At 35.5% G+C, this 9,332-nt stretch overlaps 1 pseudogene; it reads right to left on the bottom strand.

Moving 5' to 3' along the window:
• Positions 1-6,502: 6,502 nt before the first annotated feature.
• LOC103091172 (mitochondrial import inner membrane translocase subunit TIM14 pseudogene) lies at positions 6,503-6,859 on the bottom strand (annotated as a pseudogene).
• Positions 6,860-9,332: the final 2,473 nt, after the last annotated feature.

Here is a 9,332-nt window from a genome sequence, read left to right as displayed (position 1 = left end):
TTCCCTCCATGAATATCTGTGAAAACAAAGATGTACCAGCACAGTATAATATTTACAATTTTTCCAGATTAGGTAGAAAGCACCTTTAAAGGTTATTTGTGTCAGTTACAGTAGAGTTCCCAATGTAAGCTGACAAGAAATGCTATAATAGTTTATATTCAGCCTTTCAAAACCCTGTTAATTATGCATAAGATAATACTCTCCAATAACATCAGGAGTAGACAAATAAAATCATTAGTTTTATATTCCAGAGCCCCATGTACATCTATTATAACTATGCATTTGGATGCCTCCACCCACATTTCTCAAAATCATTTTTTGATACCTTATAATGTGATATCATAAACGAATATGAAGAATATTATATAGTGTGAAATTGTGTCAAAAAGATCTTCAAAATCAAAAAGATTTTGAAAATTATAAACCTAACTCATTATTTGGAAAGGATAATCTGCTGAGAGTTTATGACAATAGAAAGAGAAGTGTTGATCAACCATTTGCCATTGTCTTTATTTCAGTAAATAGGGCCTCTGACAAATATGTCATCGACTCCAACATGCTTAACATGCTACCATGGCAGTGTCAGTGTAGACAGAAGTGCATCTTGGTGGTGGTTCCTTCTAGGCATATGAAGTCTAGCTAGAGAAAGGTGCTCTGGCTTCCTGTGAAGCCTGGTTATGACAGGATATCCAACGGTGTATCTGCATATTTCTTTAAGTTTGACACATTCTAGAGAATTATTTTGAGAGGTAAGAGAAGAAATGCACATTGTACATTTAAAATGACTTTGTGAAATGATAGGATTTGCCAAATGCACATTATTGTAATTTAGCCAAGATAGGTGGCCAATTGAATGATCGCGGAACTGTAATTGTCTACGTGCTGTTTGCAAGGCCCTTTCTGATATAGCTAGAAAAATGCTCCTTTTTCTTTCAGTATCCATTTGGTTAGGAATGCATCCATTACTTATAAATGATGACTCTCTTTTGCTTTTCCTTCTTTTCTTGGGGGGAGGCTACTGTAAATACAGGTGAACGTAGTTTCTACCGTGGCTTTTTTCTTTTTTGTGTGGTTGTACAATAGAAATTATTTTAAAATATACTATATGTTATCTTAAATTTCATTCTAAACTATATATTTGTTTAAAAAGAAAAGGGAAATAAAATCTGAGAAAGACAATCATATCCAAATAGAGGATAGTTTTAGCCATGTGTTTTACACCCAGAATTTCAAAACATGGATGGAAATATTGTCTAAGTTTTTATTATTAAAACCTGGTTAAACTTTTACAAATGTCACTTTGCTGACACCAACCAGAAGCAATTAAAGTGCAAAAATAGAATTGTGTTTGTTACAGGAGTGATACATTTTAACTGGAAAAAGCCATGAAATAAACATTGGTAGACACAGTGATACTTCTGTTTTATAATTCTAGAGTATAAACACGTGAACAAACTTATAGGAAGGGATTTTATTTTGCCTGTGAATTCTACTGGTAGTAGTATTGTAAATGTTAAATATATCTTCTCATTGGAATATTTTTTACTGGAAAAAATAAAATAAAAAAATGAAAAAGAAATCTTTGAAAATTCTGAGTTGTATCTTCCATGGACATAGATGTCTATCTCTAGTACCCACATATATTTAGCTCCTAACCTAGTCCTGTCTCTACTAGCTGTTTGACCTTAGGCAAGTTATTTAAATCCCTTTGTGCCTCAGTTTCTTCATCTGCAAAATGAAGCAAAAATATTATAATAGTATTTCCTTCTTTAAGTTGTTATAAAGATTAAATGATTTAATACATGTATCTTGATAGGGATTGGCATAACATGCAGTGTTGGTTATTCTTAGTTATGCTATATTAATAAAGTACTTAATAATTAAAAATAATTTTTCAATTTATAAAGATTGTATATTTTCATTTAAAAAATTTAGAAAGATACAAAGAACGTAATAAAAATCACTTATCACTCCCCACAGAGATAATCACTGTTATAATCAGTTATAAATCATTCCATTCTTAGCAATTTCACTTTCTTTTGGTTAGTATTTGCCTACTATGCCTTTTTTTGGTTTTTGTTTTGTTTTGTTTTAATATTGTTTATTAGCACAGTAACAAATGCAGACTTAAGTAGTCCACAACATAGAACCAATCCACTGAGCAACTCCTATTCCATGCCTTACAGTTAACAGCTTAAGGTATTCTACTACAGATTTTCACAAGTTCTGATTCAAACCTCTATATTTTCACAGTAAAGTAGATTGGTATATAAAATAAAATACATAACTACTCATTTCCTATATGGTGTCTTATAGCCATGTGTCCATTTTATATATATGAGATGACAGTCTCTAAAAGCAGTTAAATATCAATGTTCCCTTCCAAGAAAGGAAAACAAATTCCAACTTTTTAAAACAAAAAACTGTGTAGTCAATAGAAAGGGAAGATGGCAGAGTAGAAGGATGTGCACTCACTCCCTGTTGTGAGAGCACTGGGATCACAAGTAACTGCTGAACAGTCATCGACAGGAAGACACTGGAACTCACCAAAAAAGATACCCCACATCCAAAGACAAAGGAGAAGCTGCAATAAGATGGTAGGAGGGGTGCAATCACAATAAAATTAAATCCCATAACTGCTGGGTAGGTGACTCACAAACTGGAGAACAGTTATAGCCCAGAAGTCTACCCACTGGAGTGAAGGTTCTGAGTCCCACATCAGGCTTCCCAACCTGGCGGTCCAGCAACAGGAGGAGGAATTCCCAGAGAATCAGACTTTGAAGGCTAGTGGGATTTGATTGCAGGACTTCGACAGGACTGGGGGAAACAGAGACTCCACTCTTGGAGGGCACGCACAAAGTAGTGTGTGCATCAGGACCCAGGGGGAAGGAGCAGTGACCCCACAGGAGACTGAACCAGACCTACCTGCTAGTGTTGGAGGGTCTCCTTCAGAGGCAGGGGGTGGCTGTGGCTCACCGTGAGGACAAGGACACTGATAGCAGAAATTCTGGAAAGTACTCCGGCGTGAGCCCTCCCGGAGTCCACCATTAGCCGCACCAAGGAGCCTGTAGACTCCAGTGCTGGGTCGCCTCAGGCCAAACAGCCAATAGGGAGGGAACTCAGTCCCATCCATCAGCAGACAAGCAGATTAAAGTTTTACTGAGCTCTGCCCACCAGAGCAACACCCAGCTCTACCCACCACCAGTCCCTCCCATCAGGAAGCTTGCACAAGCCTCTTAGATAGCCTCATCCACCAGAGGGCAGACAGCAGAAGCAAGAAGAACTACAATCCTGCAGTCTGTGGAATGAAAACCAAATTCACAGAAAGATAGACAAAATGAAAAGGCAGAGGGCTATGTGCCAGATGAAGGAACAAGATAAACCCCCCAAAAAACAATTAAATGAAGTGGAGATAGGCAACCTTCCAGAAAAAGAATTCAGAATAATGATAGTGAAGATGATCCAGGATCTCAGAAAAACAATGGAGGCAAAGATGGAGAAGATTCAAGAAATGTTTAACAAAGACCTAGAAGAATTAAAGAACAAACACCTAGAAGAATTAAAGAACAAACAAACAGATGAACAATACAATAAGTGAAATGAAAAATACACTAGAAGGAATCAGTAGCAAAATAACTGAGGCAGAAGAACGGGTAACTGACCTAGAAGACAGAATGGTGGAATTCACTGCCACGGAACAGAATAAAGAAAAAAGAATGAAAAAAAATGAAGACAGCCTAAGAGATCTCTGAGACCAACATTTGCATTATAGGGGTCCCAGAAGGAGAAGAGAGAGAGAAAGGACCTGAGAAAATATTTGAAGAGATTATAGTCAAAAACTTCCCTAACATGGGCAAGGAAATAGCCATCCAAGTCCAGGAAGTGCAGAGTCCTAGACAGGATAAACCCAAGGAGAAACACACCGAGACACACAGTAATCAAACTGACAAAAATTAAAGACAAAGAAAAATTATTAAAAGCAGCAAGGGAAAAATGACAACATACAAGGGAACTCCCATAAGGTTAACAACTGATTTCTCAGCAGAAACTCTACAAGCCAGAAGGGAGTGGCACAATATATTTAAAGTGATGCAAGGGAAGAACCTACAACCAAGATTACTCTACCTGGCAAGGATCTCATTCAGATTCGATGGAGAAATCAAAAGCATTACAGACAAGCAAAAGCCAAGAGAAGTCACCACCATCAAACCAGCTCTATAACAAATGCTCAGGGTACTTCTCTAAGTGGGAAACACAAGAGAAGAAAAGGGCCTACAAAAACAAACAAAAGACAATTAAGAAAATGGTAATAGGAACATACATATCGATAATTACCTTAAATGTGAATGGATTAAATGCTCCAACCAAAGGGCACAGGCTCACTGAATGGATACAGAAATAAGAACCATATATATGCTGTCTACAAGAGACCCAATTCAGACCTAGGGATACATACAGACTGAAAGTGAGGGAGTGGAAAAAGATATTCTGTGCAAATGGAAATCAAAAGAAAGCTGCAGTAGCAATACTCATATCAGATAAAATAGACTTTAAATTAAAGACTATTACAAGAGACAAGGACACTACATAATGATCAAGGGATCAATCCAAGAAGAAGATATAACAATTATAAATATATATGCACCCAGCATAGGAGCGCCTCAATACCTAAGGCAAATGCTAACAGCTGTAAAAGCAGAAATCGACAGTAACACAGTAATAGTGGGGGACTTTAACTCCTCACTTACATCAATGGACAGATCATCCAGACAGAAATTTAATAAGGAAACACAAGCTTTAAATGACACAATAGACCAGATAGATTTAATTGATATTTATAGGACATTCCATCTGAAAATAGCAGATTATACTTTCTTCTCAAGTGCACATGGAACATTCTCCAGGGTAGGTCACCTCTTGGGTCACAAATCAAGCCTCGGTAAATTTAAGAAAATAGAAATTGTATCAAGCATCTTTTCTGACCATGATGTTATGAGATTAGAAATAAATTACAGGGAAAACAACATAAAAAACACAAACACATGGAGGCTAAACAATACGATACTAAGTAACCAAGAGATCACTGAGGAAATCAAAAAATACCTAGAGACAAATGACAATGAAAACACAATGATCCAAAACCTATGGGATGCAGAAAAAGCAGTTTTAAGAGGGAAGTTTATAGCAATATGAGCCTACCTCAAGAAACAAGAAAAATCTCAAATAAACAATCTAACCTTACACCTACAGGAACTAGAGAAAGAACAAACAAAACCCAAAATTAGTAGAAGGAAAGGAATCATAAAAATCAATAATAAATGAAATAAAAGCAAAGAAAACAATAGCAAAGATCAATAAAACTAAAAGCTGGTTCTTTGAGAAGATAAACAAAATCGATAAACCTTTAGCCAGTCTCATCAAGAAAAAGAGGGAGAGGACGCAAATTAATAAAATTAGAAATGAAAAAGGAGAAGTTAAAATGGACACTGCAGAAATACAAAGCATCATAAAAGACTACTACAAGCAACTTTATGCCAATAAAATGGACAACCTGGAAGTAATGGATGAATTCTTAGAAAGGTATACTTCTAAGGTGACTTCTTTAGACTTATCTTCCAATTTAATAAATTTCTCTTCCTCTTTGTGTTGTGTGCTCTTTAACATATTATTGTTTTGTTTGCCAGTGATAGAATTTTTTTCGGATTTTCATTTTCAATAATACACGCATACCTTGTTTTATTGTGCTTCACTTTGTTGCACTTCACAGATCCTGTGTTCTTTGCAAATTGAAAGTCAGTTCCAAGACTGAACCAGGAAGAAATAGAAAATATGAGCAGACCAATCACAAGTAATGAAATTGAAAGTGTGATTAAAAATCTTCCAACAGACAAAAGTCCAGGACCAGATGGCTTCACAGGTGAACTCTATCAAACATTTGGAGAAGAGCTAATACCCACCCTTCTCAAACGCTTCCAAAAAATTGCAGAGGAAGATATGTATGATAAATACATACCTAGATCAATTTCTTAGGTTAAGTTGTGGCTAAATTCATTTTTAAGTTCAAGGTTCTAAGTGGCTGGGGGAGTCCTCTGTTCCTTGAACAGCCTTCTGTCCCAATGAGATGATCCCCTACTATAACAACCTGTGTTAATTCCATCATATTTATCACATTGTATTTTAATTATCAGTTTATCAGTCTCCCATCAGATTGGGGATTCCTTTACGGAGAGACTCTCTTGTTCACTTTGTCTTGAAATAGGTACCAAATCATTTGACAAATGAGTAATGAACAACACTTCAGATGGCATGCATTTATCCATAATTATTGAGTATTAACCTATAAATATTCTATAATCTGATTTTAAATCCTCATATTTATAGTAAGGCTTTGATTTAGCTTATGCTAATTTTAAAAATGTGTAGCTTTGAGGCATTTTATTATAAAAAGCTGGTATTCATATATATAAATGAGTAAGAACTTAAAATTCATCATACATTTAATTCATTTTTTAGTTTGACCTTCTAGTAAATCTTTAGCTTCATTGATTTTGGCTGCTATATAAGGAGATCCTCCCTTGTCTGGGTGATTTAAAAGCATAATTGGTCGATGAGCATCTCTTATCTTTCCGTTACTGGCAGTAGGGCTTACACCTGGTATTAATGCTGCTTCCTGTTTTGTCATTTTGGGTTCAAACCCACCTCTGAAAGTGTAATAGCCACCACTGAAGGCAGATTTTGGTAGACTTTGAAAAACTTGTTTTACTTGAGGCTCCATATGCTTCATGGCTTGCAAAGCATAATGGCCTGCAGATCCTGCAGCAGCAATGGTCAGTCCAACTGCTATGACTGTACTGGCCATGGTTCCCGCTCGGCTCCTCTGCCTCCACTGGGAGTGCCCAAGTTCTTAGTTTTTATATCTTGGACAGTCTGCTTTTATTTGAACTCTTCGGTGATTGTTTAGCTAGGTATGGAATTGTAGGTTATGTTATTTTCCCTTACTATTTGGGGGAAAATATATTTGTGTATCTTATTATTTCTGCATCTGTTGTTGCCTTTGATAGGATTCCTATTGGTTTGATTATTGTTCCTTTGAAGGTAGTTTATCTTTTCTCTCTTGCAGCTTTCACACTTTTTTCTCTTTTTTCTTGGTGTTCTGTAGTTTCACTACAGTGTTGTATCTTTGTTTAGTCTGGGGAGTTAAGGAGCTCTTTCAATCTGAGGGTTTATATCTTCACTTCTGAAAACTTTAAAAATATTATATCTTTGTTCACTGTAGTGTCTTTCACAGATAACTATCATATGCTGGATCTTCTGTCTAAATTTCTCTTTCATATTTTCCATTATTTAAACTTCCTGTGATACATTCTAGGTGACTTCTTTAGACTTATCTTCCAGTTTAATAAATTTCTCTTCCTCTTTGTGTTGTGTGCTCTTTAACATATTATTGTTTTGTTTGCCAGTGATAGAATTTTTTTCAGATTTTCATTTTCAATAATACACGCATACCTTGTTTTATTGTGCTTCACTTTGTTGCACTTCACAGATCCTGTGTTCTTTGCAAATTGAAAGTTTGTGGCAATGCTCTGCTGAGCAAGTGTACTGGCACCACTTTTCCAACAGTGTTTGCTCACTTCATGTCTGTCACATTTTGGTAATTCTTACAATATTTCAAACTTTTTCATTAATATTATATTTGTTATGGTGATCTGTGACAGTGATCTTTGATATTACTACTGCAGCTCACTGAAGGCTCAGATGATGGTTAGCATTTTTTTTAGCAATAAAGTATTTTAAAATTAAGGTATGTACATTGTTTTTTTAGATACAATGCTATTGCACACTTAATAGACTACAGTGGAGTTCAAATATAACTGTTACATGTACTTGGAAATCAGAAAATTCATGTGATTCTCTTTATTGCGATACTTGCTTTATGGTGGTGATCTAGAACTGAACCTGCAGTATCTCTCAGGTAGGCCTGTACCTTGATCCTGCCATGTGGAATCTATTATCTTTTTCATCTGCTTAATGGCTATAAACATTTATTTTAAAATTCTTTTTGAATTGCTTTAGTATTCAGAGTTATTTGATTATGAGCTTTTGTTGCATTTGCAAATTTTATAGCATTGGATTGCTTTGTATTCTTTGCAATCTTTCTGAGTTCATCAGTACTAATTATATATTTATAGGTATGTGCTGGATTGTGGAAGCACCCTTATGGGACAGTTTTGTGTTTTACTGTGGATGTATGGGTTTCCCAGGTTTGGGCCACTTTTTATACTAATTTTTTAGTTTGGACTTTGCTAATAGCTCAAAGAATTTTACACTCTGCTGGCATGCCTTGCAGGGCAGGGAATTCAAAATTGTCATGACTGGCTCTGCTTCCTGCTGTACCTTGAGGCAAACCTTATCTTTATACTGTTGGGAGCTTTTTCTACTTCTAGTTCACCCCCTGGTCTTGCTTCTTGGAGGAAGTTTAGGACTCAGAATCTTGACTTTTTGTGTCTTTGCCACAATCTACATCCATTTCTTCCTGAGGGACACATGGCTTATTTTTCTGGCCCCTAGAAATGTATTTTTCTTATCTTAAACTCCAGCTGTGTACTTCGAAAAATTTCTTCAAATTTTATTTAGAACTTCTAGATGTCTTTGAAGTGGGAGGAGAGACTTCACACCTCAGATCAATTTGCTGTCTTTGCTGGAAAGGCCTCCAATTTTTGTTTTTTTAAATAAACTTGGGCATATTATATATGTGTGTGTATATATGTATACATATACATATGTATATATATATATGTTTTGTTAAGTGCTTTTGTACCTCTAAGAGTTTATCATGAAACTTATGCCATTATTAATCTTCTAAACCATGATTCTTTAGTAGTTATTTTCCACGGAATGGATGTATTACTTATCTAGGCAATCCCTGTTGTTGCATCTTAAGTTTCTGATTTTTTTGCAATTATAAATGATTTTTCTGTGAATATCTTTATGTATCTTTGTGAGCATCTCTGCTAGGGCTACCTTCTTAGAGGTGAAAGAATTGTATAACAGGATAGAATCTTACTAATTTGAAAGACTGATAAAATATTAGTAATGGGAAGTACACTGGATGTATCACAAAAATTCTGAACATTAAGGAAAAAAGGAACAGGGTAAAATTGTGAGAGGAAGATAGAAATACAATGGATTAGAACTTTATACCATTGTAAACATCAAATCTCTGAGTTCATACAACAGACATTTAAGACATTATGTTGAGTATTGTAACTAATAGAGAGGGATAAGAAATGAATAAGACATGGTTTCTGTTCTTCAGAAGAATATAGGTGAAT

The sequence above is a fragment of the Lipotes vexillifer genome, unplaced genomic scaffold, assembly GCF_000442215.2.
Source record: "Lipotes vexillifer unplaced genomic scaffold, Lipotes_vexillifer_v1.1 scaffold1235, whole genome shotgun sequence".
Taxonomy (NCBI): domain Eukaryota; kingdom Metazoa; phylum Chordata; class Mammalia; order Artiodactyla; family Lipotidae; genus Lipotes; species Lipotes vexillifer.
Note: the sequence above shows the minus strand (reverse complement) of the source record. Positions and strands in the feature narration are given on the sequence as shown.